General features: G+C 42.3%; 1 long non-coding RNA gene across 2 annotated transcripts; it reads right to left on the reverse strand.

Annotated features, from left to right (window-relative positions):
- Nucleotides 1–225: 225 nt before the first annotated feature.
- LOC144783029 (uncharacterized) lies at nt 226–2,303 on the reverse strand. Of its 2 annotated transcripts, none has more exons than XR_013601366.1 (6): nt 2,170–2,303; nt 1,970–2,060; nt 1,791–1,870; nt 1,561–1,678; nt 1,257–1,353; nt 226–503 (listed from the first exon to the last, which is right to left on the reverse strand). It is a non-coding gene; the product is annotated as an uncharacterized LOC144783029 (long non-coding RNA). The 2 variants fall into 2 exon arrangements; XR_013601365.1 differs by having other exon boundaries at nt 1,553–1,678.
- Nucleotides 2,304–15,066: the final 12,763 nt, after the last annotated feature.

Consider the following 15,066-nt stretch of genomic DNA (forward strand, 5'->3'; position numbering starts at 1 on the left):
ACCGGACCGGGCTATCCCCCTAAGGACGTTTTTTTTCCGGGAACCTTTTGTTAATTTGTGGAGTGCCTACTGTCCATATAGCAATTTTGAAAAAAACTTATAGCAAACAAATTAATACTTGCCAAAACCTCTCACTCATACAATAGTGAATATAGCTACAACACTCACATGACCTTATATACATATAATGGCAAAAAACTATATTTTGATATACAAAAACCTTTTTATTTCATATAAATAATTGTTTGATTCTTTTGATTGTCCTATATAAACTTTACAAATGAATGTTTGTTATAGTGCAAAATTCGATTATACATTTTATAAAAATATACACATATAATGAAAACATGAAAACATAGACACATGTAACAAGAAACCCAAAAATGGATCGGTCAATAGTCTATTGTGGTAGGCAAAAGCGGTGAATTTTGACTACGCGCGTTTCGGCATTCTGCCTTCATCAGGTGACCGTCATTCGCATGTATACTCTACAGGACAACAAACTACAGAAATACAAAACATAAATATATATATATTAGAAATTTTGGAAATTTTAAGGTCGTAGCATGATGATATTACAATTTACATTTGGAGAGGGTATAGGTCATTATTTACACAAAAATATATATACACATTTTCTAAAATACATTATTTACATAAAGCAGCTCATACCATGAAATAGGATTCCCCTTCAGTCTACCACAGTGGAAACAGTGTTTCTATCTACATATATACATATTTTGATAGATCTAATGAGAGTACACGTTAGCTCTAAGTTCATGAGGACCATATCAGCATAATAGATGTTGCTAGTTTCTAAATGGCCGGCAGGTCACATCAGACCGTTAGCATATAGACTTTAAAGAAACATATCATTCTTATATAGGGGTCTAGGAATTAAAATAGCCAACCCTTCATTTTAGACCAGTTTTACAAACGGCTCAAATATATCACTCTAAATAATGGCCTAGAATTTAAACAGCCCACATTACACGTTTAGACCAGTATTGCAAAAGGCTCAAATAAATCCCTATATATAATGGCCTAGAATTTAGAATTTGTTCACATTTCATTTCAGACCATTGTCTAGTATAGCCCATAGGTATCACTCCTTATAAACGCCTTAAAAAGATTTGTAAACTAGTGGTGATTACAGATCTGCTAGTTGTTATTACTGATCACATTTAAGAATACGGCCCAGTGTCTGAGAGCATTCGCATAGGTATATGTATTTTACACACTTCATTATCACCAACCTTTTATAGTATCTGTATGTTGGTAGTGGTGAGATATTTTATAGGGCCCACATCTATTTTCTTTCCAGTAGGTTTAGCGCAGGTATAGCACTAATTTCTGAATGAATAAAGAGTACATGATTATTGATGTATCCTATGTAAGGAGTCACTATACTTCCATATACACACTTTGAATTCCTGCAAAGTATATCATTTTTATCCGTAATATATTGTTCATACTCAGTATAGACATTGAGGACATTTACCTATTTAGTCGCTATTATACTAGAACGTACGAATTATTTATGTCAACGTACATGATTACCGTATTCGTAGATGTTCTTATAGAGTGCACAAGATTTGGAAACCCAATCTGTGGTCAAGACGATAGATCGAATTATGGTCAAGGACTATGCGCAAAGATCCATGTTTAGCATTGATATCTATATCGGGAAGAAATATATATCAACGTGATGTATATATGGCTACAGTCTACATCATTTATTTTGCACTTCTATATATCGGGGAGTTTAGAGTCTGGATGTAATAGTTTACCTTTTAATAAAAACGTAAGGGAACTGAAACACCTTAGTTGGTTCTTTGGAGGCCGGCAAATATATTCGATATCTTCTTTTCTGTTAAAGATAAAGCCAAACGAATATATGTATCTATAGAGCATTAAGAGCGGCTCGATACAAACAGGATGAAGCCTCGAAAATCAGATAGAGTATTACCTTAGCGCGATAGGAAGAGACAATTTCTCTTATTTCGTGTTTGTTTCAGAAAATGACAACGTGCATCATATGGATTGGCAAAGAAACCATTCTGCAGGGGCAAGATGCAAAACGACAGTCAGGGGCAAGCTCAATATCGGCCAAAGACTTCTAATAAACACACAATTAGGCTCTCGTGATCGTCTCCGAGATATGCTTACCTTTTTTTTGGAAAAGTTGTGCTCTCAAACCGGACCTCCCAACGGTGTGCTGATAATTCCAGAAAGATGTACGTTCTAAGCCGGCATTATATACTCGCAGCGAACCCGCCACAGAGATGTATAATTGGTTTCACCTGTCAGATAGCCGATGAATGCCTGGCGCACATTCAAAGACGTCATAAGTCTGAGACCGTGTGCCATAGAAATAAACACTGGACTAATACGGGCTAGTCTAAAAACAGAGCGGAATTTAGTGGATATAGAAACCAGCCTGCATATATGGATATTACCTCGTGTTATTATAGGAAACAGCCTGCACATATGGATTATATCTAGTGTAGTTAGTGTAGCCCATATTATTAGAAGATACAATCTGACGATGTATGTAGCGCGACCTTCTATATACTTAATTAATAGCCTGCTCATATAGATTATACCCAATGTAATTGGTATAGCAGGTACTATTAGGAGATTATATATGGCAATGTATATAGCGCGACGTCCTATGTATATATTCAATGGTACCCAAAAATAGGATGTTTAAAAATGAGAAGATAGTAAGAAAAGACGATATTGGTAATGGTCCTTCTATATGATTATCCTAGGCATAGATATGATAGTAAATTATCCGCAGAAAAATTCCGCTAATAAATTGCAGATGAATAGACATAGGATTACAGGATGTTTAACGAATATCCTAGGCGTAGATATGATAGTAAATTATCCGCAGAGGAATTCCGCTAATAGATTGCAGATGAATAGACATGGGAATACAGGATACCTCATGTACTGGTAATTCCCAGATATAACTTTAGTGCATATCTCCCATAGGTGAATGTTTCTCAGAATTTATAAAATAGCTTGTTCCCATGGAATATCCTGGTTGAGACCTTGTGCAGAAGTATTCAAAGAAAAAATCCAAAAAAACTCCCGTTTTTTGCGGATTTTGTCTGGTTAGAGGCCCTCACGTGTCTCAATGTGTTCCAAGATTATCCAACGTATATCTTCTGGTTTGTGATTTTGTTCAACAAAATGGCTCACCATGGGTGCATTCAGTTTCTGGGTTCTAATTGCGGATTTATGTTCTGTGAGCCTCGTGTATAGGGACCTGGAGGACTCACCAACATAACCCAAATCGCAAGGGCATAGGAGTAAGTACACAATATTTTTTGTTTTGCAGTTCACCATACCTGCTATGTCCATATAGCTGCAGGTCATATCATGGCCAGTAGGGAAACAAGAAGTAAATCCGCGAATGCGGCCTCAGGTACTATGGACAAATTTCTCTTTAAAATCAATACTACTGCAAGTAATGGGACCTTGTCACCTGTAACATCGATTGAGGAGGGGGTAGAAAGTAATGGTTTGTGCTCTTTGTCTACTCTAAATTTAACTGCCAATACTAGTACTCCAATAATGCTTGATGCCACCCATATGTCTCTACTAGACAGTATTGACCAAACCATAGAGTCTGTATTGCAACAGATTAGGACACCATCTTCCACGAAGAGGGATGGGGATACACCGCGTGCCTCTAATGCCGTGGAGCTATCCCCTGTGGTGGAGCTAACACAGTCTGGGGCCGAGGGTGAGGATCTCAACCAAATCGAACATGTGGCGTGCAGATTGGATCGGGTACCAAAATTGAAAAGAAAACGAATTAGAAAACCCAAAAACGCTAAAAGGGCCAAAATAGAACGCATTTTGGATGTCAGGGAAGACAGTTCAACTACTTCTGTGCCGCCAAGTGTTGGTACCGTGGACATGGAGGTGCTTGTAACTTCACCTATCCCCCCGGTGTCTGTGGTCCCTGAACTATTTCTTTTCGGGGGGTCTCTAATAATATTAATAACATGGCACTTCTAATTACCATGATTTCTGATATCCTTAACAGTTTTTTAAAACCTATAGCCCTCAAATTAGACTCAATAGAATCGAGACTAATAGATCTAGAAAAATTAAGAGGGGGTACTGAGGTTCATGAGGTGCTGGGAGAAAGTACAGGGGGAATACAGGGGCACACTGCCGGTGTATCCTCTCTGGCTATGTCTACTCCGGCTGTAGTTGCAACTTCCCTGACAGTACCACCAGGGGATTATACCACCAACCCCACTATATCGGAGCGCCCACTAGCGACTGTACCACCTCCCAGGTTAGAGCCATCGCTTCCTGCTCCCAGGTTAGTGCCACCGTTACCAGCCCCTAGGAGATCAAAGCAATCAGCTCCAACTGTTCCATCTATACAGGAGAGATCTTCAAATGGGATGGTAAACGGTTCGAAAAGGCAGGTCGATCCCAAATTTGGGCACAAGGCAGTGCACCTACCTCCCGAGGCGGTGGGTTATACCGTAATTTTGATGGGTGCACCTGAGCTAGTAAGTGGTGCAACGGAACCATATGAATCCCTACATAACAAGGTAATTAGTTGGCTAAACATTAATAGACCCCTACCGCCGCATTTAAAGGGTGATGTTCTTATGGTTAGAAGGGTCCCATGGGTTGGGTATACTTCCAAGAAAAGAGCGGGGGACTGTATTATTGTTAGTTTTAGGAATCCCCAGGTAGTCACTTATATTAGTAACTGGTTGGGTAATGCGGGTAATATTACCATCGAGTTGATCCCCCTTTCATACTTTTACCCTAATATGCCCACACAAAACGAGAGGAAGGAGGAGGGGTGGACGCGGGTGGGCTTTGCTGTAGATGGGACAAGATACAGGCCTAGGCAGAATTTATTCCCGGCCCGAATTAATTATGCACACCCCAACAGATACACTTGCCTTGACAAAGTGGATTGACTTTGTAGGGGTGCTCACCCGAATTCCCATAGAACTAGTGCGAGTGGATCTGTGAGACAGGGGGAGGTAACTGTTGTGTTGGAGATCTTTGACAACTGGGACCGGGAGCTATCACTAGGGAGCATACCAAAGTCCCCTATTGTGACGGACAGGGTTGCAGGTACTTTACCCCAAAATGGTTCTGACCTCACTCCAATATTGTCGGGTGTCGTCACGACCATTTCCACCCTGCAGTCCACTTTGGAGCCTCCAGTATGCCGCCACACATTTCCATCAGGGGGCGATGTATCGGAGGCTCCACTGGGTTTATTTGTAGGACAGGCACCGAAAACCTCTATTGAGGTTTTGAAGTTCCTGTCTGGAATGTGGCGGGTATTGTAAATAAAATTCACACTGAGGATTGGGACTCGTTAGTGGAAGGTAGTGATATTTGTCTATTCCAAGAGACGTGGGCAAGGGAACCCCTGAGCAGAACGGGCTATGCAGTTTTCGAAATCCCGGCCAGTTGGAATGGTAGGGGGAGGCCCTCGGGGGGTCTGGCGGTTTGGGTGGCTGCGCACGTTGGGTGTTCCGTGGAGAACATTTCCACGTTCTCCAGGGACATCCAGTGTGTACTTCTCAGCTGGCCAAACGCTGTAAGTCTAGCTATTGTTAATGTATACTCCCGCCCTGTTGGTGTGACTTCAGAATCACCCACCCTGGATGACCTCCTCTCTTTCCTAGTGATTGTAAAATAGTGATGGGCGCTGACTTTAATTGTCACTTTGAACCTTTGAAGGGTTTAAAGGAGGGTGCTTTCACTACGGAAGATGACCATTGGGGTGTTCCTCCTTGCCAATCTCCTCATCCAAAAACCTGGTCCCCACTGGCAGTTCAAATCATGTCCCTCACATTGAACTTCGCGCTGAGGGCTTGTAACGGACGGACTCCGTCCGATAGTCCCTCTCTGTGCACTTTTAATAGAAGGGATCATGAATCAAGATTGGACTACATATTTGTTGATATCTCTTTATGGTCCAAGGTCCAGGATTTTAGGATATTGCCTAGAACAGATAGCGATCACAACGCACTGTTACTAGAAATGAAACACCCCGTTTCTATTGGCAAGTCGCTTTCTTCCAGCCCATGTGGCGACCCCGGGACTTTGGTCCTTACCTCCAGTAGACGCAGGGTCAAATGGGGGAAAATTATCAGTGCAGAAGATAACATAAGGAGGATTTATGAAGTTGCACTTCCTAAATTTGAAGAACTGGAGGATCTAGTAAATCTACCATGGCAACCCGATTTTAATGAACAGTTAGGACGCATCCATGAAAGTTTGGTGGGTGCTCTAGGTGAGGTTTTTTATCCGGTGGTACCAGCACGACGCAAAAAGACCAGAACCTCATCCTGGTATAATTCCGCCTGTAAAAAGGCAGAAATAGAGCTTATTGTCGCAATTAAAGAAGGCAAAGAAAGGGGAAGGATTGCTGAATTGAGGAGGGAGCATAAGGCGGTCTTAGTACTTGCAAAGTCAGAGTGGGACTGGAACCACTGGCAGGAGCTCTCCCTAGCATTGGAAACCAGGGATCTTAAGAAATTTTGGTCCCTGGTAAATTTTGGCACAGGCGAACCCAAAGCTGCTGTAGAGCCAAATATTGCATCTTCTGCGTGGGAAGAACATTTTGGTAAATTATACCAAGATATTGAACAACTGACAGATGTGGACATCATCTCCGATGGTCTATCCACCTCTGCAGTTGGTTTGGAATTTACCCTTGTGGAGGTAGTGGGTGCGATGGAGAAGTTATCAAGGGGGAAGGCCCCGGGACTAGATAGATTACCTGGTGATCTTTTCAGACACCATTCGGAGATCTGGGGCCCATACTTTCAAATTCTTTTCAACGCCATTTTGGGAGGCATGGGGGTCCCTAGTACTTGGCTGGGGGCAGAGATAGTGCCCATTTTTAAAAAGGGCTCTCCTCTGCTCCCAGCTAACTACAGGCCGATCAGCCTCATAGATGTCCCCCAAAAACTCTTTTCCCGCCTTATCCTGGACCATCTTATGGACTGGAAGGAGGCAAATGAAATTCTGAGCCCACTCCAGGCTGGCTTCAGGAAGAACACGTCCACCGTGTATCAGATCTTCCGCCTCGTCCTCCTATATTGGAAAACTGTGAGGATAGAGGGGGGGAGACTGTACATGGTGTTCTTGGACCTGAAGTCAGCCTTTGATATGGTCCCACCGAAGAAGCTCTGGGAGGTTCTGAAAAAGCTAGGTGTTCCCACACAACTATTGTATGCCATAATTAGGCTCCATGACAATACCTATGAACAGGTCAGGTGTGGTAGGGATGGAGCGTTGTCGACAAGGTTTCCTGTTCGCCGAGGGGTGAGGCAGGGTTGCGTTTTGGCGCCAACCCTGTTTTGCCTCTTTGTCAACAGTGTTATATCTCACCTGGACAACGTCAGCCATAATGACGCCCCCCTTTTGGCAGGTAGGAGGGTGCCAGCAATCATGTTTGCTGACAACACCCTGCTGCTTTCCAAATCCCCGATGGGGATTCAAAGGATCCTAGATGGATTTGGTCTCTTTTGTTTGCAGCATGTTCTTGAAATTAATACCGAAAAGACCAAATTCATGATCTTTAACCCATCCACAAAGTCAAGACCAAACCCCACCCTCGGCGAAGCTAGTCTGGAAAGGGTCACAACTTTTCAATACCTGGGGGTAACATTGCATGAGAATCTCTCCTGGGAACCCCAAATATCTAAATCTCGGTTGAAGTTGTGCCAACTCTCAGGTGCAATTCTTAAGGTTGTGAACACTTCGACTTTTAAACCCATAAGCCCGGCATTAGAGCTTTATAAAACTCAAGCCAAGGCAGCTGCATCCTATGGCAGTGAGCTTTGGGGGTATAGAGCGTGGCGTGAATTGGCTAATGTGGATAATAAATTTCTAAGACGCCTTTTGGTACTCCCTCGTGGTACACCCCTGCTTCCCCTAAGACTGGATGTGGGTCTACCGTCTATCGCCATAGAACTGGAGTCCAGGCCATTAAGATTCTGGCACAGGCTATGGACTACCAGCGAACTCGTCCACTACAGGCAGGATCTCACCCATGTGATGAGTCTTAATACACGTGATAGAATCCCTTGGTTGGCTTTTGTTAAAAAGGAATTGTATAGGTTGAAATTTCAGGACCTATGGGAGGACCCGGAGCATGGATGTCATATCATCTCTCGTAAAAATCTGGTGCGAATTCACAAGGAATCTAGTCTAGCCCTCCTCACGTCTGCTACCACCAACGGCACCCTGACTGCTCGTTTTCTAGAATTTAAGGATTCTTATGAATTTGAGGATTTTATGGACATCATATTCCCCATCCTGGCGAGGAAATTGTTTATACAGTGGAGGCTAGGCACTTTGCCCCTAAAAACCTTCACTTGTAAATGGCTTAAGGGGGGGGATAGAGTTTGTCCTGGATGTAATATGCATGATGAGGAGGAAACTCATCTTTTTTTCTTCTGCCCAGCATATATTAAACCTAGGAAATATTGTCTGGTGCCTATATGCACACCATCCATCTGGGGACTTCAATATCATCACACATCATCTGTATGGGAACTTGTAGATAATAACACAGAACCCTGAGAGGATCTCAGTATAATCAGAATACATGCACATGAGGGAGTCAATATATTTACAAATTATCCTTTTGGGGATTTTACTGTGGTACACCACCACTGTGCAGACTTCAATATAATAACAACCATGTATGTGAAGACTTCAATATAATCAAACAACATCCCAATGATAATTTCAATATATTCACACATTATCCCTTTTTGGACCTTGATATGATCACACACTATCCCTGTAGGGATTTCAAGATTAAAATATAGACCCTGAGAGCATTTTAGTATGACCATACACCATGCCTGTGAGTCCTTCTGTATGATCACACACCAACCCTGCATCCCTGTGGACACTTCCATATGATTACACATCATACATATGGGTACTTCAATATGATCATACCTTAACCCTGAGGAAATGTGAGAATGATCCCGCTACATGCAAGTTAAGGTTTCAATATGATTATATACTATTGCTGTGGAGATTTCAATATGATCACACACCATCTCTGTGGAGATTTCAAGATGATAACATAGAACTGAGAGAAGATGTTAGTACAATCAGAGATTATGCCCACGAGAGCTTCAAGATGATTACATATCATCACTATGGAGTATACACTATGACACACTACTACTTTGCAGACTTTAATAGAGTAACACATAATTTCAGTGAGGACTTCAATGCGATCACACTACATCTAAGTGGCAACATAAATATATCCGCATCCCATCCCTGTTTGTACCTTAATATGATCACACACTATCCCTCCGGAGAATTCAAGATTATGACACAGAATGCAGTGTGCGCATCAATATGGGCATAATTTGTGACAGTAAGTGATTCTGTTTGATAGCACACCATCTCTGTGAGGACTTCATTGATATAACACAAAACTGTCTGAAGACTTCAGCTAGGGATGGGAGTAACTATCCTAATTCTGTGTAGCGGAATCACGTGGAATTACCTAACAATCCTGTGAGATTACACGGAATTATGCAAGAAGGATAGTTCTGCACTTGGTTCTATTTTCAAAATGGACATAAGGATGAATTTGCACTACGAAATTGCTCTAAATGCATCAGAACATGATTAGCGAGCTCAAGCACCTTCTCACCAGCTGTGCATTTGGAGTACTATCTTGCCCCAACTTTCCCCGTGATATCTAACACTAGTTTCTAAGCACAAAATTAACCCTTGTGTTCATGGACAGCGAGGATGCATTTTGCGGTAAAAAAAGACAACATAACTAGCCTGTTAAGACAGAGGACTCTTTAACTGATGATAATATGTTTATTTTACATATTAGAATAAATGAGGCCCACACGCAGGTGATGGCCAGATGAACAGCCTCCTAATGGCAAAATTCTATGACATCAAATAAATATCAAAATAGCATTGCATAAATATTACATCATTAAGCAAACTATGTCTTATTGGTCATTGGAGCTTGGGTTCACTAAATATTCAGATGTAATGTGTGAATGCCTGTTCAATGTAAATGCTGTAAAATGTTAAACATACTATGCATAACAAACCCTCGCTCGCAGCTGCTCATGTTTGTTATATGGTATGTTGTGCTATGTTATGTTGATTTTCATAGCACACTAGTCACCTGAGAGGTTTTCCAGGTGCTTGGGCAGATGTGTAGGTGTGTGGTCCCCATGGTGCATGTAGGAAGACTTAGGTCTTCAGCTTCTTGCAGAACTCAAGAAATGAGGAAGGTCGTTTCATGTCCTGGGTGTAATGTAGGCCAATGATAAACCCTCCAGTTTTGCTTTTGCAGATGGAGGAGTGTGTGTCGGTGAGAGTGAGGTAGAGTGTAGGTGTCTGGTGGGTTGGTAAAAGTGTATGCAGCTGCTCAGGTATCCTTTTGCTGTATTGTGTAGGGCTTTGTATGAGAAGTTGACTTGGCTGTGCGAATGGAGAGCCAGTGAAACTTCCTAAGGTGTGGTGTGATGTGGGTACGGCATGAGAGGTCGAGAATGAGTCTTGCCTCCTAAATGAATTTATCCACCTCTTCAGGATCTGAGAAATTATGCATCTTGTTCTGTCACATCACCTTTAGAAAGGCGGGGAACCTCATTTGCACAGATTATCCCAGTTTTTTCAACTCATCTATTCAGTTTCCCAGAACCCACTGTCTGTCTGCTGTTTCTTTGGAAATATCCGATCTGATCCTGCAGGTGGCTCCCAACCCTTGCAGAGCTTTTTCTATTAAATCTAGCCACAACATTTTTTGTTTCACAGAGTACGATAAAGTTCACCAGGATCTTTTGTGGTTTTCCAGCAAGGGTGTAATTTAAAGGGATCCTTGTGTATTTGTTGGATTTCTGTATTAAGGCTTAACAATAAAACCTCCTGTAGGAAGGAGTTTTTCAGTAGACTTATCACAAAAGTTTTGATGTCAGAACCTTCCAACCCTTTGGCCACACACAAAATTCTGATATTATTTCTCCTGGCATTATTTTCTAGCCATTCAAGTTTTTCAGTTAGTACCCTTTCTCTGTGCTTCAGACGTACTACCTCTTGAGTGTTCGTTTGGATTTTAATCTATAAATCCTGTACTCCTCTCTACAACTCCTGCATTCGCAGGGTAAGACCACCTATCTTCCTGTCCAGATTAGAACATGTTTCCTGTATTTCTTTTTGATTTGCCTCGGAGGTATTAAAGCATTCTTTGATTTCTTGGGTTAGGTGGCCAAGCATCTCCTGCACCACATACCAGCTCTTTGTGTTACTGGTACCCATAACTGCACCCTCAGAACGTAGGGGACCATCAACGCCATTGTGCTGCTCCCCAGTGGCTCCTCCTACCCCAGGGTTTAATTCCTCCATATTCAGGCCCAAAAATCTGTTTTGTGTTGTAACCGCTGGGTGTACTAGGGAAGTACCGGGGTGTCCCAGGTCTCCCAGGTCTATGATCTTTACTGTGCTCAGTACATTCACTCTGCTCTCTGAACATCTCTGTTTAGGGGTGAGCCTTTTACCTTCCATACTTTCCTCGCTACTTCTTGAGTCAATACTGACCTTGAAATATGATCTGAGTGAAGGGGTAATTTTCTAAGCTTTTAAAACCATACTACTTTGTTTCCACTTTAGCGATACTGCGTTTGCCAAATTTGTTATCGTCCTTTTCTGAGGCGGATCTCTAACTGTACCAGTGTTTCCTTGAGGTTTTTTCTGTCTAGCCTGCATTTGCACTTGTGACTGCAGGGATTTGTTATCACCAGAACCTCTGCCCTCTTCTACTATCAACGGGGAGCAGTTATGAGATCGTAATGTGTAGCGCTTGTAAGTTCGAGTCTGTGTTCTTTCTATATTTTTTACTTTAAATTGCTTGCACCTCTCTTAACTGTCCCATTGTAAGCCTAGCTGTTGGCTATTAGGTTCCATTTGAACATTCTAGTGGGGACTAGCCCACGTCAAGCAGCTAGCCCACGTCTACTTCGGGCAAGACGGGAACCGCATCAAGCAGCGGTAAGTGCAGAGTTTAGTTGCAAGGCTAACAGAACTCCCCTACTAAGCTCCCGACCGGGGTCTTCAGACGGCTGCCATGTTTTCCCAATTGTTTAGAGATTCCGGCAGAGAGATGGTTGCCATACAGCCGTCATGTTGAGCTTGTCAACGATGATCCCTAGATATCTTGTGGAGTCAGTGGGTTTGGTTTTTGGTACGAGCTCCAACGGCTGCTATGTTGAGTCCCATGGAGAGTTCTTGTTGTTGAAGACCAGTACTTCTGTCTTCTTGAAGTTGAGCTTCAAGCAGTTGGCTTGCATCCAGTCTGCTACTATGGTCATGCAAGTTGGAGAAGTTGGTTAGGGTGTTGGTTGTCTTGTCCGACAGGGAGAGGATAAGTTGGGTATCATTGGTGTAGGAGATGAATGCGATGTCTTGTGATCAGATGATGTTGGCACGCGGTGTCATGTATAGGTTGAAAATGGTGCGCTGAGGGGCGAATCCTGTGGGATTCTGCATATCTGTTTCTTGGTCTCTGGTGTGAAGGGTAGAAGCCTGACCCTCTGGATTCTTAGAGTGATGACGGAACAGATATATTTGAGAGCGGAATCTTGTATGGCAATCTCTTGGAGTATTCTGATGAGGGTATTGTTGGGGACAGTGTCGGAGGCCGTGGAAAGGTCGATCAAGATGAGTGCTGCTGTTTCTCCTCATTCCAGGATGATTCGAATATCATTGGTGATCATGATGAGTGCTATTTTAGTTGTGCGGTTCTTTCTGAATCCTGAATGAGTCATGTCTAGAAGATGGTAGATTTCGAAATGGGTTGTGAGTTGCTTGTTAGTAGCCTTCTCAACCACATTAGCTAGATGCAGAGCAGGTTGATGGGTCAGAAGTTGCTCAATTGATTCGGGTTGACTGATGGATTTCTGACAGTTTCTGTTCTTCCGGAAAAGTAGCGGACGTGATGGAGGTGTTGAGGATCTGGGTCAGAGTAGCGCTGATTGGTGATGTTCTCAGGTTGTAAGTATGGTGGAGGCATGGGTCCATTGAGGCCCCTGAGTGAATGATCTGCTTGATTGCCGATGTGTCATTTCTGATTAGGGTTTTCCATTCGGTCGGATGGCCATCTTGTTTGGTGGTGGGTAGGTTAGCAATGAGTTTTCTTGGGTTGGGTTAGTGTGTAAAGTTGCTTTAAATGTTTGTGATTTTGCTGAGTAACAAGTTGGATAGGTTGTCACAGAGCTGTTGGGAGGCAGCAATTTTGTTGATAGTGGCTGAGAGTGAGGTGAAATCCTTGGCTATCTGAAAGATCTCTTTGCAGTGGTTAGAGCTTCCTTTGATGTAGTCCACTTGTGCTTTTTTTGGTGTCTGTTATTTGCTGGTGATAGCGTCTGAGTTCAGCCTTGTAGGTAGTTCTGTTTTTGATGTCATTGCTGGCTCTCCATTTCTTTTCTAGCTGTTTACAGTGTTTTTTGAGGTCACAGATGTCGTCTGTGTACCAGCCGGCCTGCTTGTTTGATCTACTATGCTCGTTGGGTTTGATGGGTACAAGGGAGTCCATGCAGCCCTTGATCCGGTTGTGTGTGGGGCTAGGTTGATCTGTGCTGAGGACGCCAAACCAGTCTGCTTCTGTGATGTTTCCCCTGCTGGGGCTTGGAATTCTGCACCCTGGTAGGGGTTTTTGACTTGAAGTGTGTTGATTTGGAAGCAGAAGATTGAGTGGCTGGTCTATGTGAGCAGTGTGGTGGAGTTGTATTTGATGCTGCCACTTGTGGTGAAAATGGCATCCAGTTTGTGTCCAGCAGTGTGTGTTAATTCCAAGACCAGCTGGGTGAGTCAGATGTTGCTCTTGCTTTCAAACAGTGCATGTGGAGCAGGAGTCCTTTCAGTGTTCCAGGTGAAAGTTGAGGTCACCAGGACAATGTAGGCTCTACAGTCAATGGTGAGAGGAGTGACTAAGTTGTTGATGAGATTGGTAAATGTGGCTTGTGGTTGGGTGGATATCTGGATGATCACACAACAAACCCCTGAGAACATCAATAAGATTACACATCATCATTATGGTTTAACTATGTCACATCGCCACTGTGCAGGCTTCAATACAATAGCAACCATGCCTGTGAGTACTTCAATATAACCACACAAAATTCCAGTGACAACATTAATACATTCCCACATCACCCCTTTTTGGACCTTAATACTATCACACACTATGCCTGTTGGGAATTTAAGATGACAACAAAGTACCCTGTTAGCACTTCAGTATGGGTTTATGTTAATTGATGACTAGTGAAATCTAAGTGCAAAAATGTATTTGATCTGTTACTAATGCTCTTGAAGTATCTTCCTATTTTTGAATGCCAAAATACAATATTTTTTCTTTGAATGCAATATAATGAACTACGAAATACACCCACTTGTATTGTTTCATTCTTTTTCATGAATATATACATATATACAGTGTTTTGTTTTTTATTAATTGTTGTTATTATTGAGGGACATCTATGAAGTAATGATTAACTTTATTTAAACACATTTTTAAATATATCCCTTGTTGGCACTATGCTTGGCACTTTCTCAAAGTAGCATTTTTAAAATAGTAATGTTAAATCTAACTTTTCCAGCAAAGATGACTTATTATTACCATTTCACTGATGTAGCACATGACATAACTACTCCATCTCGATCAGGAATGACAGCTTAAAAGTATAATAAGAAATTCCTAATGTTAACCTATGAGAGGGCTAAGCCTCATGGTAGTGAAAAACAAACGTAGGGGGTTTTCACTACCAGGATATCTAAAAGTTAAAAGTAAATGTCTTACCTTTTAGTTACACAGCCACCTATGGGCTACCTAGGGCCTACCTTAGTGATTAATTATTTGTTATAAAAGGGGAGTTTAAGGCTTGACATGGAGTTTTAAATACCAAGTCAACATGGCAGTGTAAACTTCACACTCAGGCTCTGCTGCATCAGGCCTGAGACATGTTTTATAGGGCTACTTGTGTGGGTGGCACA

This window comes from Lissotriton helveticus, chromosome 9 (genome assembly GCF_964261635.1).
Source record: "Lissotriton helveticus chromosome 9, aLisHel1.1, whole genome shotgun sequence".
In the NCBI taxonomy this organism is placed as follows: domain Eukaryota; kingdom Metazoa; phylum Chordata; class Amphibia; order Caudata; family Salamandridae; genus Lissotriton; species Lissotriton helveticus.